General features: G+C 40.8%; 1 long non-coding RNA gene across 1 annotated transcript in view; it reads left to right on the top strand.

The window, feature by feature from the left end:
• The first annotated feature begins 442 nt into the window (after positions 1-442).
• LOC122792984 overlaps positions 443-22571 on the top strand; it is an 84438-nt gene continuing 62309 nt past the window's right edge. The window contains exon 1 of the long non-coding RNA XR_006363435.1: positions 443-520. This is a non-coding gene — a long non-coding RNA (uncharacterized LOC122792984). The remainder of the gene's footprint in view (positions 521-22571) is intronic.

The raw sequence follows: 22571 nt of genomic DNA, 5'->3' as shown, positions 1-22571 counted from the left end.
TTCACCCTACCTTAGAATTCTTGGTGGACTGGAAATTCCCAAAGACTGGCTTCATAATAGCGATACAGATTTGTATACAAACTCGATCTGAGGTAATTTGGTGAAACAGCATTATGGGTAGAGTCTAGCTGGAAAGGTTTGGAAGGCACGAGCTGGAATAACAGCCGAGTCGGTTCCAAGGCTTGGAACCAAGTCCACAGTCAAGGATTAGTGAAGATCGACAACACAGATGGAATGTTATGGTAAAACACAGCAACTTTTTTTTTTTCCTTACTTGAGTGAACACTTGAATATCAGATCCCTTAGCTTATTTTGCCTTAGTTCACAAATTTATATCAGACTTTGTAGTCTACTTTGTGAAGGCTTATAAATAAGCATGTTAACAAATCTACATGATTAAAATAAATGTTCTTTGGCAAACCTTGATTTTTTTTTCTTTCAAATCAGGAAGAAGAGGGCTGGAAAATGGCTCCAAGCAACTTTCTCCAAACTGTGGCTGAAGGAACTAAAACATACATAGGTCAGAAATGAAAGTGATTAATGGCATAAGTTATAAACATTACAGCTGCCTGCATTCTGTGTCAGTCTGTGAACACATTACAATTCAAAGTGTCCTGGAAACATGGCTTATAGTAACAGAAAAGCTTGAATGTTTGTTTTTTTAGTGTTTTATATACCTTCTTCAACTGAAATATTCTTTAGGACAACTGTTAAACAGAGGAATTATTATATTCTTGTAATCTGAGATGTCTTAAAAAATTCACATGAAGTAATATGAAAAAGCATTCAATATATTAAGATTTAGACAGCAATTGTTAACATTTTATTGTGTATTCAGTCATTTTCACTGGTGACAAGGGAAAGGCCAGTAGCTAATCTCAGAAAAGATTCATGATGAAAAATTGTTACTGTTCTTTCTGCCTTAATAATGGCAGCCTACAGTACTGTGATTGCTACATTTAAAAACAAGTTTGTGTTGCTGGGAAACAAAGATTGTAAATAGGTCAGCATTAAATTTATTGATGTCTGCCTGTATAGTTTTGCCACCCACCACCATGTCGTTCTCTCCGCCCTTTTGCCTTTTGTGAAGAGTCCATCTTGTATTAATAAAGCAGTATAAAATATAATGCCTGAATTTTGTGGCTTGGGACATGGCTATGACTGGAGAGGGGAGAATTTATTACAAGTTCTATACAGTGATTTAAAGATGTAAGCATGTGGTGTATAACAGTATGCCAGTACCTAAATTCTTTATTATGACTCCAGACTTTGTAGTATATTTCGTGTTTGTTGACCAGGTTAGTCTCACTCAGTCAATGATCGCTTTTGAGGAGAGACCCAAGGTAGTATTCGTACCAACTGGGGGAAATTTGGCCAGGGAACTAGACAAATTCTTTCAATAAGTGCCGTAGAATCTTTTATATCCACTGGAACTACCACCAACTCAGGCAAATGGGACCACATTTTAATGTCTTGTTCAAAGAACAGCACACTCAGGAATGCAGCAGCCCCCTTATGGTGACTGCAGTGTCAGTAATGGAAAAATGAATCCAAGAACCTGAGGTTGGGAGTAGAACCTGCAGCCTTGTAATTTCCTCACACCAAAGGCAAGTGTGCCACTACATGTTCAGCCACTGACACTGGAAGTGAAATATTATCGCTATCAAATGAAGAATCATTTGTGCTTATTTCCCAGCTCACTCAAGTGTTCAGAGCTTCAAGTGTCATGTGCAACAATAGTTTAGACAAGTATCATAGCCATGCATGTCTGTCTACTTGATGCCATGCCATGCACTAAACCTCCATGAACAATAACTAATGTACTTTGTGATTTAGTGCTAAACATCAATTTAAATGCCCTTTATGATAATGTGTCACCTGTGTATGCCACCACCCCACTTATTGTAATGACTTTTGCATGTGAGATATCAGACATTTGGCTAAGATCAAGTAATAGTGTATTAAAATAAATATTCTAAGGTCCCTATGCACTTTTGCTATAGGTATTTTAACCCCCAATCATGTAATCTTACACTTTTTTCTTTCCACAATGCATTACTTGAATCTATGACAGAGCAATGCAAACAAATGTTGCACCTTACATCATCAAGAGCTTACTATTAAAATACCTCTCAGCTTCTTACCACATCACAATGTTTAAACCTGATCACTCACAAGTGATTACTATCAATTAGTTAAAATTTGTTAAAATTTAAAATGCAGAAATCACTCATTCAAAAATAGTTCAAATGAAATAACATAAAATAGAATAAAATAAAATAAAATAAAAAAGAGAGAATGTAAAAAGGTAGCACAACGGACTAAACACCATGTACTAGACACACTGGTCAACCTAAAATTTAATAAGTAATGTTAAAGTAGGTATAGTGTAGACTAATTCTTGATGGCATATAAATGTTGTAAAATCTGGTCCTAAAAGCGCGGTCCGTCTTTGCCAACAAATGCATTATGCAGCATCACAAAAAAGGCCACACACACAATAGATTTATTATTTACAGTTGTGTGGTTGATGGTAAACTTCCTCTCTCTTGTCAATAGTAAAGGAGTTTCCTGCTGTGTAATGTGTACCATTTACAGCCAGCACAGGGAGTGTTCCCTCCTGTCTAATCATAAGGTCTGAACTGTTTGTTTGTCTGTAACAGATCCTTCAAGTTGTAACCTCTTTTAAATGAAATATCTTACCACAAGAAATCTGGACAATGCTTAAAATAATGGGTGGGCCAAGGCCCAAAACTAAGGACAGGGTTTAAATGTTGCTCTTATAAACTAAGAAAGTTGCTAGAATAATAGGATTTGCATTAACATACATTTTCTGAAAGATATGAAGTCTGAAACTCAAATGTATGTCATTATTTAGTGACTTCAATCCTCAGTGATTTGGCAGAAAACCACAAATTTTATGACGTACAGACAAAACCTTTGAAGCAATAATATGGACATTCTGTTAGAATCTGGACAGGTGAGAGGTATGATTAATGAAAGGGAAACATTGATAACTATGTAAACAAAAAGAATCCTCCCCTGCACAACTTGTAGTGTGACATCATACCCCACAACATCTGTACTTAAGTATACTAACTATGTGACTACACAACAATAGTGGAAGGGCAGACACCCCAATGGAAAACAGCATCCGCACAATTTGTCAATGCCACATCACTGTTGCTTAACATAAAGTTGAATTGCACCTATATTTCAAAGCAAAGCAAAATTAATTCCATTTCTGTCCTGCCCCAGCACCACAATACTACAGAACCCTGAACATTGTGAAGACACACTGACATCAGAAACTGCACCAACAACGTGCAATACAACAGAAATCATTGTTAATATATATATATTGGTACAATGGGAGTGATATTCATGTCTGCGAACAAACTGCTTCTTATAAAAAATATGCTCCCCATTATTTTGCATAAATATAATATGCCATACATTAGGCCATTCCTGTTGGTTTTCCAAACTGTACTTCATCTTTTTTTGCATCCACTTTATTGAATATCTTGTTATCACCTGTAATGGCACTTAGAAGGATATTAAATATCAATGGCCCCAGGACTGACCCTTCTAGCGTCCCAATATATTTAAAATAGAAACCATTTCCCATTCCTCTGTGTGATCCACCATGCAGACTACTTCTCAAGGGGTGTGATAAAAATTCATCTGGTAATACACAGACACACATATAGATGTATGGACATGTGTGCATGGATTTGTGGTAATTGATCAAAGTCCACTTCATTCTGTTCTCCCATATAAAATATACTGAAGAATGGAATTATCAAAGTAAGATAAATTTTTGCAGGGAGGCAGGTGAGACTGCTTCCCCCATACCCATGTAAACTTAAATATACCAATTCTGAGATTGGAGAATACTGGAAAAACAGAAAAGTTCCCATATTTCTAGTATTCAGTGATCTCAAATAAATACTGGGCTTCCACTAGCTCTTTTCAAACTGCATATCATTCGATCACTTTAATTCAGACAAAATGTATTCAAAAGGAATTTACTGCAAACTCTTGTGTAAATGCAGAGCCGGATCAAGCTCAAATGGGGCCCTAGGCAGGGTAATGGATCAGCCCCCCCCCAATACAACCCCCCCCAGCAGCCATTCCAGTGTCCCATTACTTGGCTATATTTCCCCAGTTACCATAAACACTGTTCAAAACATTGTGTGCATACTGTTTTCTGCTTTACTTCTTCAATGATGGACAGATATTTGGATTTAATTTAAAACTTTTATTTCAAACCTTATAGCACAAACACTGATAGACATTTGCTAAACTAAAGCAATACAGTCTCACAATGAAAACAGACTTATCATTAAAACTTCTTTGCTGTTGAAACTCACATTCACTAAAACAGCATTAAAACTCACATTTAAAGAAAATGCATCTGGCCAGTGATGGATTAAGTTTATCTATGGGCTGTTTTCAGATCATAGACCCCATTTACACATTTTTAGGACAATGCAAACATGCAAGAGTTCTTTGATTCACCTTTCTGTTTGTATTAAATTATATCCTGGGTATAATGCAGACCACTTGTTAGAGCATGTTTTTAATTTATAGTTTTGAACATTTTCCAGTAAACAATGAAACAAGACATAATAACCAATTATGAGAAAACTGTCCATTTCAAAAAATTTCAACCATAAAAGGCCATTCAAACCTCTGTCATTACAATACACCAATATCAGTCAATATGCAAAATATCTGCAGAAGTAAAAGTATGCTGCATAATTCCACATTAACGAAATCTGTAACTAATGAAGAGGTTGCTGCTAGCAAACAACTTTATATTCAGTGTTTCTTCTACAAATTCAGTGCCTGCTGCCCTTGAAGAATAAATTGCCTATGTTACATTTAAAAAAATGGTAAGCAGGTAATATTGCAATAGGGAATGGATGGCAAACTGAAAACAGGTTCATAGTCACTAGGCATCTCATCCAAAGGAGGTCATACTCAGGGCTGCATTACCTGACAGCTGTTAAAACACAATACAGTATCAGCAATCAAAATCATGCTGTGGGAGTAGACCCACAGCCTTCTGCATCAAAAGCAAACATGCTACTTGTTATGCTACCAACACTGCTTTTAAATTATATCCCACAGCAGTGATACCATTTGCTAAACAAAACAGTTGCACATTGTAAACAGACTTGGCATGAGCACCAGTAAACTTCTCTTCCCCTGGCGCTGACAATTCATTGAAATATACTTGAAATTTAATTCCTTGAAAATACACTTGAAACTTAATTCCTTGAAAAATGCACCTAAAACTCAGTTCCCTAAAAACTGCAGCTTGGTAAATGATGTAGATGATTCAGGCTCTTATTTCCTATAATAAAGATACAGGGTCCGAGGCTAAGCAAATTACTAACTATCTGCTATCCTTAACTAGGACATATCAGTCTCATACACACACACACACACACACACACACACACACACACACACACACACACACACACACACACCTCAACCCCTTAGTGCAAGAAATCTGGACAAAGCCTAAAATAAATAGGGACAGATTATAAATATTGTTCTCATGAATTTAGAAAATTGATAGAATAACAGGATTTGTGTTGGTATGCATTTTTCTAAAGGATATGAAGTCTGAATCTGAAACGTCTGTCATTATTTAGTAACTCAGTCAAAATATGGGGCAAAAATGTGGACAGTTGAGAGGTATGCTCCCTATCTACCTCTTACAAAAAGGCACACACAGACATACACACACACACACACACACACACACACACACACACACACACACACACACACACACACACGCACACACACACACACACACACACACACACACACACACACACACACACACACACACACACAAACACATGCACACCCCATGCCTCTTAACCTCTTAGGACAAGAAATCTGGGCAAAGTCAAAAATAATATGAAAACAAAGCCCCAAAAATAGGGACAAACTTTTAATATTGCTCTTACAAACTTATAAATTTGCTAGAATAAAAGGTATTGTGTTATCGCAAATCTTTTGAAGGATATGAAGTCTGAAACTCAAATGGATGTCATTATTACTTACATTATTATTTCAAAGACATGCATCTGGAGCATTTCTCCCCGGGCCTCCGCTGAAAATTGGCTTTGTTCCAAGTCGGACTTTCCCAGTTAACAAATGTTAAATAAAATAAAATAAATAAATAAATAATTAGTGAATTCTGTCCTCACTGATTTGCCACAATAAACCCCCAAAAAACACAAATTTTATGAAAAACAGACTAAAAATATGAGGCAAAAATCTGGACATTCTGTGAAAATCTGGACAGTTGAGAAACACCTCCCTCCTGCTTTTACACACACACACACACACACACACACACACACACACACACACACACACACACACACACACACACACCCACCCACAAAACACCTACCCATAGTTGTCAACCAATCAGGGACAAATCCCAACAGATTCAGGGACAAATCCAGAAATAATCAGGGTCAATTTTCATATAGTAGTATTATTAACTTGAGACATTGACAAAATAACAGGACATGAGTGACTATACATTTTCCAAAGTAAAATAAATCTGTTGTGTAATTCATCATCTTTTTTCCAAAACTCACCACTTTTAGGTGAGATTAAGAGGGACAGAGATAACATTTCATTCAAAATCAGGGATGTCCCTGAAATCAGCGACAGGTGAGAGATATTCACTACCTCCCTCACACACACACACACACACACACACACACACACACACACACACACACACACACACCTCCATCTTACACACACCTCACTCGTACACACACACACACACACACACACACACACACACACACACACACACACAGACATACCTACCTCTCTTACACACACAGACATGCCTACCTCTCTTACACACACACACACACACACACACACACACACACACACACCACCTCCCTCATACACACACACCCACACACACCCATGCCTGGCTCTCTCTTACACACACACACACACACACACACACACACACACACACACACACACACACACACACACACACCATGCCTCTCAAACTCTTAGCACAAAAAAATGGGCAAAGTCAAAAATAAACAGCCCCCAGAAATGGGGGCAAACTTTAAATATTGCTGTCACAAACTTATAAAGTTGCTAGAATAAAAGGTAATGTGTTATTGTGAATTTTCTGAAGGATATGAAGTCTGAAACTCAAATGCCTGTCATTATTTAGTGAATTCTGTCCTCACTGATTTGCCACAGAAAAGTAAAAACACAAATTTTTATGATGAGGCAAAAATCTAGACAGTTGAGAGATGCCTCCCTCCCTCTTTTACACACACACACACACACACACACACACACACACACACACACACACACACACACACACGCACACACACTTCTCACACACACACCTACCTCTCACTTGTCCATTCATGGTCTGCATTTCAAATATCTTCTGGCATTCAAATTCCACACGGAAGGCAAAGACATAAACAACAACTTGCAGAGACAAAGAACACAAAAACAGGTCACACATACCTGTCATGTTTGTGCAACCAGACGCAAAGAGCATTTGGTGTTCTTCTTAAAGAAGAACGCCCTTAAAAAAATATATACATTTTTTTTTTTGTTAATTTAACAAAATAAATTTCCCAGTCAGTGGGCCATAGGAGACTGCCTTGGTCAGCTAGTGCTGGATCTGGCTCTGCATAAATGAGTGCACTAAAATAAGTGTCTGAATAAAAGGGGAAAAATGTACAGAGTACCTTTTTCAACAAAAAGAAAAATATTTTCAAAAATCCCACATCTCCCAAAAACAGGACAACAGTTACTTATAAAACTATATATTAATTTCTTTCTGCACTGGCAGTAAACAGGAAAGAAACTCCATAGTGTACAGAAACATTTATCTAGAGTTTCTCCCTCCTGAATTCTTTCACATGAAGAAATCCAGGTCTTCTTTCTTCAGCACAAAAACCCAGAACTGATGTTTCAGGCAAACGGTCGTCCTCTATCTTCTCTGACTTGGTATAGTCCTCTATTTTATACATCACAAATCAGATGATAACAGGTTTGCAGTTGTACTCACTACACCACATTTTTGAAGACAGACATTATTTACATCATTTCAGTTACCATAGTGGAGATCACTACCAAAGTATGTTACATTGATTCCCCCCCACCACCACCCTCATCTGTTATTCCTAGACAGGCCATCTGCAGTATGATGGCTCAAGCATGGTCTCTGTCTTATCATGAATTTAAAAGGTTGCAAAAGTGCCCACTGACATAGTTTCATATTCTCATTCTGCTGCCTATTCATTGACAAGAGAACATATGGTCTTATCAAAGAAATCAACACTTTAATGAAGCTAGTACCCAACTTGATTTCCAGCTATTCCCTTATAATAGTGAAATACCTGGTTTTGCACTAATCAAGTTTAGTCTCAAAAATGTATAAGATGCTGTTCCCCATTAAAGGTCTGTGACAAAACTGCCCCTATGCTATCTCTGATGTATCACTATATACCACAAAAGTCCTACTGATGTTTAAAGAGACTAACTGAAAATATTATCATTTTCATCTGATTAAAAGCATTGTCTGTCAGTAGTGTTCACTTTACATTCATGGGTAGTTTTCCTTTGGTCAGATCTGTGAGAGGGTAAGCTACTGATGCAAAAATGGGGTACAGATTTTTGACCCATTTTTTGCCTAGGGTATTATCACCTGCTTCTTGCCACTAGGTAAAGGCCAGTTTCTTATGAATTCCATTTTTTTTATTCCTAGTGGCCTACCAATCCCCTACCACTCACACAACCTAAATATTCTACTGCTGTCATGCTTAACCTGCTCTTGTAGGCATTGACAGTTAACATTGCTTGTCTCATTGAGTCTAGCACAGCCTGTAGCATAGCTAGATGGGAGCCCAATTTTCTGAGTATATTACATTGTTTTTGTGAGCAGTAGCCAGTTTGACATGGGGATTTAGGATGCTGTCCATTAATTTCTGAAATATCACAGGGGGGCCATTTAATGCTAAAGGAAGGACAATATGCCAGAATAGGCACTCTGGAGTCATCCATTACAGGGGACCCCCAGTATCTCTTTGTTATTTCTAAAGTCAAGAATTTTGCATTCCCCAAGCTTTTTATTTACTCATCAGTTTTATACATTGCCTAGCTGTCAAATTTAGAAATGCCATTTAACTTCCTAAAATCATTACATAACTTGATTATTTCGTTAGGCTTTTGTTATAACACTATGGGGATGCTCCATTCACTTTTAACTTCTGGATTACCCTGATCTTCAGCATTTTTGCACTTCTTCTTTCAGAGACTTTCTCTGTGACTCTGGTATTCCTTAAGGTTTTAAATTAACCTTTTCCAGGAATAGTGTCAATATGGGTTTGTATTAGGTCTGTTATGCCAGGTGTTTCTGAAAACATTTATTTCTTAAGAGAATTTTCCTTATCCTTTGCTACTCTTACATAGTGTATCCACTGCATGAACTTCAAGCATAGAGGTCCATTTTCCATTCTTCATAGGTCTGGTAGTCCTTCCTGTTAAACTAACTATAGAAGTTTATACTTATTTCTGTGGTTTCAGAGCATTAGCATGGCCTATTTCTTGTGGTCGTCTCTTACCATTATGTAATGTTTCTACTGTTTAATCTAGACCTTGCTATTTTGCCAAAAATGTGTCATTAGTGTTGGTGACAAAAATTATCATATGGTCTCCAGCTCTAAAATTGTGATCTTTTCATTCCTGTGATGTGTGTATACACACATACACACACACACACACACACACACATATATATGTATATATATATATATATATATATATGCAACAAAGCAAATGCAACAACAAAGAGAGTATCTTAGATTGGATACTCATTAATAAACAACAACAAATATACAAGGTAGGAACTCTACCAGATGACTTAAGTGATCATATGCTAACTTACATTATAAGACAAAAGAATGACATCCCAAACACCCCTACTTACAGAATCTCTCGAACCAACAAACATTTTAACGCTGTATTATTCCAAAATGAACTTAATGCCTGTAATTGGTACCCACTAAAAACTCTCCCTCTTAGCAGGCTGTCAAATATTTCAACTCTAAATTCTTAACTATCCTTGATAAGCATGCTCCTAAACGTTCCATCAGAATGAAGTCCAAACCTGCCCCCTGGCTTTCAAAAGAAACTAGACAACTCATATTGCTTAGGAATAAATCTTGGACCAAGTGGAGAGCATCCAAAAATATCTCTGAGCAACAAACATTTAGACAGCTAAGGAATACTACTAAAAAAGCCATACTTACTGACAAAAAAACTACTACTGTAAACTACAGCAATCTCACCATAGCAACCCAAAAAAATTCTGGTCTAGCGTTAATAGACTCCTTCACCCAGGGCACTCCAGCACACCACCCCCTCTAGGGTCGGAAAACAATACCTCCCTTCAAACTGTGAATGCCTTGAATATCTTCTTTACAGACACCATAAAATCTCTAGCCTGTCAACTGTCCACAAACAACTCTAATCCCCTAACCTCTTTACCTAATACTTTTCCAGCATTCCAAATACAGCCCATCGCTACCTCATACATCCAAAAACTTATACATAAACTTAAGCTATGTATCCCCTCTACAGACCAAATACCATCTGAATACCTGAAAAAGCAGCTACAGCAGTTGCTTATCTTGTATCCATCCTTATAAACAGAACCATAAATGAAGGAACAATCCCAGATATCTGGAAAATCTCCCACATTATCCCTCTACATGAAGGCGGAAACTCCAATGAGTATTCCAACTACAGCCTATAGCTCTCCTATCACCCTTAGCTAAAGTTTTGGAAAAATGCATTCACCATCAACTAATTAACCACCTAACCCAACATAATATACTAGCTAACTGTCAACATGGTTTCAGGCCATTTCATAGTACCACCATAGCCCTCCTGTCTTTCACTGACTCTATCAATAAAAACCGTAACAACAACATCCTCTCATCAGCACTCTTTATTGACCTGTCAAAAGCCTTTGACATGGTCAACCACCCCCTACTCCTAAAAACTCTTAAATCCCTTGCTCTTGACACCAAGGCTGTTCTCTGGTTTAAGTTCTACCTTAACAATAGGCAACAAGCAGTCCTTTGGGAGAACAAACTATCTTCCCACCTGCCTGTCTCCCTTGGAGTGCTTCAGGGCTCCATTCTTGGTCCACTTCTATTCTCAGTATTCATCAATGACCTTTACTTAGCAATCCCTCAAGCTACCTGCATACAATATGCAGATGATTCCACACTCATATGTTCTGCCAACTCCACATCTGAACTACAATCCTTAACCCAAACAGTATTCAACTCAGTCGAGGCATGGTTTCTAAACCATTGCCTCCTTTTGAATGCCAAAAAAAACAAGCTCTTACTCTTCACACCTAACAGTAAGTCCCCCCCCCCATCAATTTCTCAATCAAATCAAATAATGGCACCATTATAACCCTAGACTCTACCATCAAACTATTAGGAGTCTTAAATGACAATAACCTTGCATTTGACAATCATATAAATAACTCAGTAAAAGCCGTAAATAGAAAATTGGGCTCCCTATATAGAATAAAACTCTTCTTAACACCAACAGCCAGAACTACAATTGCCCACTCTCATCTAATCTCCACTCTTCTTTAAGCTTCCCCCATTTATACCAACCTAAAGAAAAATAATCTCACTAAACTAACTAACTCCTATAATAATATTGCCAGGTTTGCCAATGGGAACCCATTCAGAACTCACCACTGTCTGAACCTAAAGCAGCTAGATTGGCTTGAACTAAAAAACATTTTGATACTTTCCCAACTTACCATTGTTCATAGGATATTCTACCAACCTAACAACACACCGATACTCTCTAACCTTATTACCACCTATGCAAACCTCAATTCCTTACGCTCTTCCACTAAACTACTAGCTAGCATTAGCAAGTCTAATAACTTGGCAGGTGACTCCTTGTTTTCTAATACTGCTGGAAAATATTGGAACATGTTGCCATCAGATCTAACAGTACTTCCCTCCTTCCCACTCTTTAAGCAAAGGCTGAAGCAACATCTTAAAACTCACTGGTTATGCCCTTGTTGTTACCCTGACTAATTGTCTGTATTCTCTTTTGCCTTTTTTCTCTATCCTGCCTCCCCTTACCTTTTATCACTACTTATCCCTGGGTAGCAGTAACTATCTGAAAGTATTGTTGCAAATAGGGAATGAATTAAACTGAACATATTGTAAATAACCTCTCATATCTTAATTTGAAAGAGTATCTTGTTCCTTTCAGTTTCTTTTTTTTTTTAATTCAAAAATTGAGTCTTATTTAAAACTGGCCATTTGAAACAGGCTGCACATTATGGGAGAAATTTTCTTCTTCCAAATGCACAGTTGATTAGATTAAGTAGAAGACTACAGGGAGAAAAAGACCCCTGCATGAGGATGTGGATTGAATCATAACTTTGCATGTTTTGTAAATGCGGTTTCAGATTTTTTTTTTGTTTTTGCCCCTTTAATAGACTTCCCCAGACAATGCCAAATTCATAAGCAATAGATTATGGACCTCCTCTCCACCAGCCTCAGAGTTGGTAGCCTTGACTTTCACAGAAACATGTTCTCTGTTTCAGGAGAAAGGATGGGAATAGATATTGGATTGTTTAGGCACTCTGAAGAACAGGCTCTAATTTATATCCAAAGCTTTTTACCTCCTTTTGTGAACTTTTTGAAGTTCTGTGTATATCTCAGAGCTCTTAGGCAGTACATTTATATATACATATAAATATAAATATATATATATATATATATATATATATATATATATATATATACACACATATATACACACACACACACACACACACACACTACCTTCTTAGTTAGACTTTTTATACCCTTGAAAGACTGTATTGTTATTTTTCTGCCTTATAGCTCAGTCACTGCCCTCAACTAATTCTCTAGTCTTGTATATATCTATTCTATTTTCCTGTGCCTTATTTATAATTTTCTCTTATGAATCTCATACATCCTTCTCAATACTCTTTCTTCTACTATTTGTTGATCAACTATACAAAAAAAAAAAAAAAGGAGGGGGGAGGATTTTTCTATATTCCTTTTGCTGCTTTTCTATCATAAATGCTAATTTACCATGTAACACCTGTTGTGTCTGACAAGTGAACTATAACTGAAGTTGTAATATTTTGTTTGTTCTTTTTTTTTTATTTTTATGTGGAGCTTTTCTCCCCGGGCCCCTACTGAAAATGGACATATATCCAGTTAGACTAGCCCAGTCAACAAATGTAAAATAAATAAATAAATATACACACACACACACACACACACACACACACACACACACACACACACACACACACACACACACACACACACACACACACAGGTCCACTTCAGAATCTTGAAAGCTCAAAATCTCGAAATTCAAAAGACTTGTCCCAGGATTCAGCAAGCTCTGCATGGCATCCAGGAATAGTGCAGGAGCTGCTGGAGGCAATATGGCTGCCGTGCAATCCAGGAATAAGCTCCCGGGACATGCACGAACACTCCTGCACTATTCCTGCACGGACACAGCTCCTGTATGCAAATTACCTCATTTACAGGTAAAAAACATGCAAATGAGGTGAATTTGCGATCCAGGAAGCTGGCAGCCGGCCGTGCAGGACTAGTGTAGGCTGCAGAAATGTAATTGGTTAGTAACAGAGTACATATCTGCAAACTATAAAACGGAGCCATGACAGCTCCAAATAAAGGGTGTATATAATGTGGAAAGCATGCCAATGGCCAAATATATGGCCATTGGCATGGAAAACAGTTGCAAAAATAAAAAAAAAATAACTTTTATTTTTTTTTTTAGCCAATTTCAGCTGTTTAAGCGTAGGGCAGCGGAGTGCAAATGGGATCGGGCCAAAAAAAAAACTTGAAGTAAGCATTCTATCCAGAATCACAATTTTGCCATTATACTCAATGGCAGGCAGAAGACAACATGGCCAGTGAATAGTGGTTGCTAAGGGGAGAAGGCTCAGTGTCAGACTTGTAACTAGGCATTAGCAGGCAATCCTATGCAAATGAGGGGAATGATACTGAATCCTAGATCCCCCCCCTCATGGCTAGCCTGCACCCAATTGTGTTGGTGCAGAAAGATCATGGTGCAAGCCTAAGAGCTAGCTGATATGATCGAGGGGTGTGTCAGGCATAATGTAAGCTTATTGGAGCCCTGTGGCTCGGGTTTACCCTTAGCTTAGCAGAGCTAAGCAAGGGGGTGTGTCTGAAGCTGCCTAGCACTCTTTACATAGCCTAAACGGGTGTGCGCACTGTGCACCGTGTTTTTAAGGAAAAAAAAAAGTAAACCAGGAAATAGCAGCTCCGTGCGCATTTGAGCACTGTGTTAGCACAGCACACCCCTGGGCTTAAACAGGAAGGCAGTAGGAAGGGAAAGCAGCAGTAGGAAGGTAATCAAGGAGAGCGAGCTTAGCTGGCAGGTGAAATGTATCAGAATCAGCCAATTACACAGGCAATAGCCCAGCCCAGCAAACCACTATAAACTATGCAAACTCCTTTCCCCTCTGGTTTTTCCCACAAACTCTACACCACCGGTGTACATAAGCAGGGACATTTTACCAAACAAAAGCAACAAAATGATAGGGGCTGCAGCAGCTATCATAAATCAACATGTGAAAGAGGCTGAGGGTGGTGAGGATGAGAATGCTCATGACCAACCCACAGTGAGGAGAAGGAGAAGAGCGTACAGACCCAGGGTAACCTACCAGGGGCTACATGAGCTGGAGATAGTGGAGCACTATAGGGTGGACAGGGACCTCCTACAGCAAATTGTTGAGTTGTGCTGGCCACACCTCACACACACAACCAACAGAAGGGAACCCATCCCATTGGATACCAAGGTATATGTAGGCCTAAGAATACTAGCCACAGGTGCCTTCCAAAGGCCAACTGAGGATATCATGGGGATCTCACAGGAATCAGCATCCAGGGTACTCCACCAGTTCCTGGATGCCATATCACCACATGCCGTTGAGTGCATATATTTCCACAACAGCCGTGAGGCGTTGACCAGCACTATGCATCTCTTCCACCAAATAGCAGAATAGCCTGAGATAGTGGGTGCTATAGACTGCACGCACATATGGATCAAAGCACCACCCGGTGAGGGGGTAGGGTCTACATCAACCGTAAGGGCTTCCCCTCCATCAATTACCAGGTCATGTGTGATGCCTAGGGCATTATAATGAATGTGTGTGCTGGCTGCCCTGGAAGCAATCACGACTCCCACATCTGGCATATGACGCAGCTGTACCAGAGATTTAGCCAATGGGAACATCCTTTACGGCCACCTAGTGGGCGATGCTGGTTACACACTGGAGCCATGGCTGATGATACCCATCAGAAATGCACACACACCTGAACAAGAACTCCACAATGAGGCACACGCACAGACCAGAATCATAATAGAGCATGTGTTTGGGATGCTCAAGTCACGGTTCCGTTGCCTGGACACATCTGGTGGACCCATTCAGTACTCACCAGCTACATGTACCCAAATTGTCATGCTGCACAATATGATCCTGCGGAAACAGCTGCAGCAGGAATAGCACGGGGCAGGGCCACACAGCCCCCCACCATTGCCAAGGCCTGCACAGGCACAGAGTGACTCGGAGGAGGAACAACCTGAGCCTGCCCCAGTAGGCAGAAGGACGCATACCCAGTATGCCCAGGCCATGGCAAAAAGGCAATGCATAGCACATGCACTGACATGGTAGGAACCCAGGGAATGACACCACCCTCTGACTCGCACATACAGTAAAAGGGATGCCAAGCATGACCCTTCCTGTGCTTAACCATGTATAGGGAGTGTACTATGTGCATCCGACATAATCAGCCCTCCAGCACCATCCTCAATACTGGCACAGCCACAAGGTAAGTCACTCTCCTTATCAATTGCCGAATAGAGTAGTATGTTTTGTTACTTGTATCTATGGTATGGATATGAGCATGCAAGGGAATTGGGTGGCTGAATGGGATGCCAGCAGATAGTAGACACCTATAGTGGCAGCATGATATCTGTAACAAATACTGGTGTCACCATAGTAGCCAGTACTAGACTAGGTGACAAAACTCATTGCAGGAAATGTGGTGGGCCACATGTGTGTCCATAGGACACACACATGCCAGTCAGGGAGGCTCACATACCCAACAACAGTCTCAGCCAGCAAGACAGGCATAGACAAACATAAACAAAGACTATGCTAAAGCCTCTGATTTATGGCTATGGAGAACATCCCCCCTCCAGGCCTACACAGACAAACTACAACAAGTCAGGCAGTGGGATGTTAGTTCTGAAGGTTAAGTAGTCTGAACTCTGAAGTGTAGGTCAATCAAACCTAAGACCTGTAGTACACTGATATGCCTCTAGTTAGCATGATAGGTCAGAATACAGAATGAAATGGAGTACCTGAAATACCAGTACAGTCATAGCAAATGTGTACAAGTGTCAGGTGTGCCCCCTCCCAATCCTATGTAGAAATGTAGTAACATGTATGTGTAGGTATAATAACAGTGGAGCACAGATTACCTGAGCTGCCAAAATAGCAGAATAGATTGTAGATTGTACAATATGCAGGGCAGAGTGTGTTAGGTTGATGTGTTGTATATTATGTGAGAGTGGTCAGTATGTAGGCATGGTGAGGTTTGACCTGGTGGCCATTGGCCAGTACTGCATCGGCGATGACAGGGCCAAGTTCTCACAACTGCAGTACCAAAAACAATGCATCCCAGCAAAACACATTCCAGCACTAAGCCATAGTAAATGTTTGGAAGTAATATGGGCCACCATCTGAAAGATGGACATGGCATGAATGTGGGCCCAAACATACAAACAGTACACAGGGGGAAGTACCCCAGAAAGACAGTGTATAATATGTTACTGTCAAATGGACACACCTTTGGAATTGTACATAGGTTCATAGGTAGGTACTAGGCTATCGGCCCAAGGGCCTATGTAAGTCTAGCCAACAAGGTTCCTTGGCTTACACCACCCAAGAAAATTATTTTCCTGTGCTGTCGAGCAGAGCCACCGAAGTGATCCCTGGGGTGTATTTCCTATTTCCCATCCACTTATCAAGATTTTTCTTGAAGAGTGCTAATGAGGAACTTTGCTTGACATAGATGGGTAGCTACAGGTTAGCATACTGGTTAGCAGCACATTAGTTGGGCTTGTAGTAGGGAATACAGCCCACAAAGGTTACAGTTATGAAGTATTGAGAAACAGCTAATGTCCCTGCACAAGCCAGCATAAGTGGAATGCCCCATGCATATCTGTAAGTCAGATGCAAGTAGTGTCTGTAGCACACATGCACCCAGCTCACCCCACAATTACCCACAGGCACCTCTCCGGTCTTATCCCTGCTGTTGGGAATGAGTACAATATGACCCCCACCTCTGTATGGCAGTAGCCAAAGAATGCAGCATGCAGAACAGGTGTCCCATGCAGATGTGTCCCTAGCTGTATGCAGCATCCGGCCAGCATCCACACCACTGAATCAATAATGACAGAAAGTATTGGCATTAACAGCTTGCACACCTACCCTGTAACCCCAGGAGAATATAGTGTATTGCAATCTGGGACTGTAGGAGTGACATAATGCAATGGCCTGCTACATCTGGCCTACATCACTACCAAATGGCCTACAGTCCTCTGCCAAAGGCCTGTGTCTCACCCGTACTCCCAATGTATGTTATGTCATGGACTCCCAAATAACAACATAACACAGTCCACAGAACCCAAATGCAAGGCCATGTGGGCAAATCCCTAGTAACATGTCCACCATGTTCTACTGCATGAACTGTGGACCAACACCGAATTACTGCTGGGATGAGGTGATAACTATAGGGAAATTATCAGATAATGTTTGCATAATGTTTGGAAGAGGATAGAATAATAGAGGGGGGGTATGAGCATGGGCGGCATGGAGTGTGTGAAGTCCGAAACTAAGCCGTGTGCACATACTATCCCTGCCTGCAAACACAGGAATGGGGGGCTACAAACCTGCTCTTAAACCACAATGTGAAGAGGTAACATCCAGAATTATGACCCCTGCCTCTGGGTAACCTGTGTGAATCTGTACAGCTGTGAGGATATGGCCATACTGTCACGTCAATAGATGTACAAGCATGGGATCCTCAGCCACCACTGTACCAAGGAGCTGAACCATTTACACAGACGCAGCAGCAAGTGTTTGCAGCTTCCCCTCCAGAATGGCATGATTGTGCAAGAATATGTAGGCTGCAGACCACAATACTGGACACAGCTGCATTCACCCTGTGTTCCCCAAGACATCACTGCAAGCAAATATGTATACTTGGCAGTACTTGATGATATAAAACATCACAATGTAAAACAGTACATATGTCTGAATATCTCTAACACCAAGACCATGTAGCAGAAGCAGCACAGACACAATTACCTAGAGTAACCCACTATCCTTTGCCCATTTTGACCCCATATTGTCAACTGATCTACAGATATCCCGCAGAAACAGCTTGCTAGCTGTAGGTGTGGAACACAAAAGCCTACACTGGAGTACAACCTACCTGGAATGGATTCACACATTCAGTACAGAAGGTCATACTGGGCATGCTCCCACACTTAGAGAAATGAAGGCCATGTCTGACCACAAAATACTGAAAGGTCATACTGGGCATGCTCACACACTTACAGAAATGAAGCCCATGTCTAGCAACAACAGTGGACTATAGATATCTGACAGTCACAGATATTTGTGCACACACACCAGTCATGCTTTGCACACACATTGGATAGGAATACACACATATATCCAAGGACAACACACTATAATAGGCCAAAATTACACATACATAGATGTGTGGAAGAGAGTGACAGACACTGACAAAGAGCCTCCCATCATGAGGCCTGTCCCACCCAGTACACATCCAGTTGGCTTAAACCACATGATGCGCAAATATCAATCACTGTAGACATTTGCCTCTGGTATCCCTCAGTACTATAGTGTCTGTGGTTCTTGTGCTACCTGTGTAACATGACTGTACAAGTCAGTAGTCATTTAGCAGTTGTATACACGTACCTGTGGAATATAAACCTGTGTGTGCCTGAGTGTTGTGTGTCTGCTTCTAGATGAATGGGTTATGGCCCATGCACACACACTGCACTCCCCATTGCCCTACTATGGAAAGCCTGCTGATTTCTTCACCTTGAAATACACCTTTGGGGAAGGAGTAGCTCTATAAGCTTCATGGCGTGTCCTGTAACTGCGTAATGCTATAGTATGATGTCCTAATTAGGTTGTTGTTGTTGTTGTTGTGTCTTTCAGCTTTTCCCGGTTAGGGGTCGCCACAGCAGAACACCGGTCCGCTAATGACTGGCAGTAGATTTTTACGTGCCAAGTTGCCAGCTCTGACGCACAACCTTCAACAAAGGTACACCCATTCATGCATGTCTCCTAATTAGGTAGTTCTAATCTCAGACATGGCAACTGTGTGTGTGTGTGTGTGTGTGTGTGTGTGTGTGTGTGTGTGTGTGTGTGTGTGTGTGTGTGCATTTGTCTGTCTGTCTATGGATCAGTGCTTTTGAGGCCATTCACACTCACTACAATGTCAAAGCACTTACAAGGATTATTTTGCCTCCAGCGTGGTGTTTTCTCTTTTTTGCTTACAATGTCAAATGCCCTACTTTAGCAGGGCTGCTGATGTCATTCACTTTGAAATACACCTTTGGGGAAGGAGTAGCCCAGTAATCTCCATGGCGCATCCTATAACTGCGTAATGCTGTAGTGTGATGTACAAGTTAGGTAGGAGTTCTAATCCCAGACATGGCAACTGTGTGTGTGTGTGTGTGTGTGTGTGTGTGTGTGTCTGTGTAGAGATCAATGCTTTTGATGCCATTCAAACTCACTACAATTTCAAATGCCCTACTTTGGCAGCTGCTAATGTCATTCACTTTGAAATACACCTTTGGGGAAGGAGTAGCCGAGTAATCACTGTGGCGTGTCCTATAACTGTATAATTCTGTAGTGTGATGTACTAGTTAGGTAGGAGTTCTATTCCCAGACATGGCAACTGTAGAACTGTGTGTGTTTGTGTGTGTGTTTATCTGTGTAGGGATCAATGCTTTTGAGGCCATTCACAGTCACTACAACTGCCATTGCCCTACTTTGGCAAGCCCATTCACGCATGTCTCCTAATTAGGTAGTTCTAATCCCAGACATGGCAACTGTGTGTGTGTGTGTGTGTGTGTGTGTGTGTGTGTGTGTGTGTGTGTGTGCATGTGTCTGTCTGTCTATGGAGCAATGCTTTTGAGGCCATTCACACTCACTACAATGTCAAAGCACTTAGAAGGATTATTTTGCCTCTAGCGTGTTTTCTCTTTTTTGCTTACAATGTCAAATGCCCTACTTTAGCAGGGCTGCTGATGTCATTCACTTTGAAATACACCTTTGGGGAAGGAGTAGCCCAGTAAGCTCTGTGGCACATGCTATAACTGCATAATGCTGTAGTGTGATATACTAGTTAGGTAGGAGTTCTCTTCCTAGACATGGCAACTGTGAAACTCTGTCTATGTGTAGGGATCAATGTTTTTGTGGTCATTCACAGTCACTAGGCACACCTAAAAATGGAGAACATCGATATCTCTGCAGTAACAGAGACCTGATCCAAGGCTCCAGAGAGCACCCCTGCAATACCAGGTACAGCTGTCACCACAGCTGTTGGCCACCAAACCAGGACCAAAATAATAAAGATGGAGGAGTGTCCAAATTCACCAAAGATATACACACCACCAGGCTACTTGCCCAAAAGAATGTGTCTAAAATACCCCCGGTGCAACTAACACTAGGTCAGACTGCAATCCAAATTGTATAGCTTGCTACAGAACCCCACCATGCCCCATGATTCCCACTACAGCTTTTGAAACATACTGGGAAATATTATGATACAACCAAACACCCTAATACAGGGTGACTTACACTACCCTGCCATTAACTGGGAAAAATACTTGTGTACCAACACGTGTGCCCAACAATTTTTGGAAGTCACAATTCCCAATGCCCTGGATCAAGTAACCCATATTCCCACCAGGGGTCAAATATCCTAGACCTTGTCATTACCAACATGGGAAATCAATGCTCCACACGTATGGTCACACCATTGGTGGTCAGGTCTGCCCATGAGCTAATCACCCTTAACATCAACATCCCTCCCCCACACCCTAGTAAGGAAACCTACGTAATACACATCTCCAAAGTCAACGTCATGCTATACATGTCAGACATGACTAACATCATGACACCCATGCAGATGGGAACTGAAAGGATGACTGATGAATCCTACATGAAGGCACAGTGCAAGCACATCCAATCATGCATGAATCGTGCCATCCACTATAGAACCAAGAAGCTCCCTACCAAGAAAAGAAGCCAATGTGGTGGCCCCCTGCCATAAACATACTGTACAACAAAAGGAGGAAACTGTTGCAGAAATGGGGGAATTTCCAGGATGCAAAATACTCCCTTACCAGCCACAGTAAGAAGCTAAGATCCCTCATAACATCCACCAAAGCTAGTTATGAACATAATATAGCCAAAGATGCCAAATACAACTGCAAGCTATTCCATAGCTATGTCAGAAATCTAAATGGCAATGCTCAGATCTGCTCTGAGCTACTACAGGATGCTATTAAATATACTGCTCCCAAGGATATTGCCATTCAGTGCCAACTGCACCCTGCTCCTACCCCCGAAAGGGCTCATCTCAACATGGAAAGATTGCCAGATTCCAGTAATAATGGCCACATAGGTAAAACCCACACTCTCCAGAGCTAAGACAACAGCAGCTATGGGACCAGTCAGCATCCCGGGCTGTATACTACATGAGCTACAAAATGAACTGGCACCTCACCTACGTGCCATGTCTAATCATAGCCACACCTCAGGCTTTGTGCCCACTGTGTGGCACACAGCTACAGTTATCCCAGTCCACAAGGGGGGATCCACCTTGGATCCTGGGAACTACAGCCCCAGCAGTATGATGTGCCTGATCTGCAAGGCCATTTAATGTATTATCATGGAAATTAAAACAAAGGCATTTGCAGCCTACAAACACTGGACCCCCAACCAGGTTGGGTTTGTGAAGGGCCGATCATGTCACTTCAACCTGATTGACAACTGTGAATCTGCCTCCAGAGCTGTGGATGAGGGTAAGGTGGTTCAAACAGCCTATCCAGACCTCACCAAGGCCTTTGACACCATCCCCCTGTCTGGAATCATAGATAAATGTATCAAGCTGGCCATTAATCCCTATGTCACCTGATGGGCTGCCAACTGCTGTACTGACAGAACCCACACTGTAAATGTGGGTGACACCGACCCAAGCCCCAGACAAGTGACAGTTGGAGTACTTTAGGGTTCAGTCCTGGCACCGCCCTTGTTTGGCATCTAC

Source organism: Protopterus annectens, chromosome 2.part0 (genome assembly GCF_019279795.1).
Source record: "Protopterus annectens isolate FY-2018-M chromosome 2.part0, PAN1.0, whole genome shotgun sequence".
NCBI lineage: Eukaryota > Metazoa > Chordata > Ceratodontiformes > Protopteridae > Protopterus > Protopterus annectens.
Note: the sequence above shows the minus strand (reverse complement) of the source record. Positions and strands in the feature narration are given on the sequence as shown.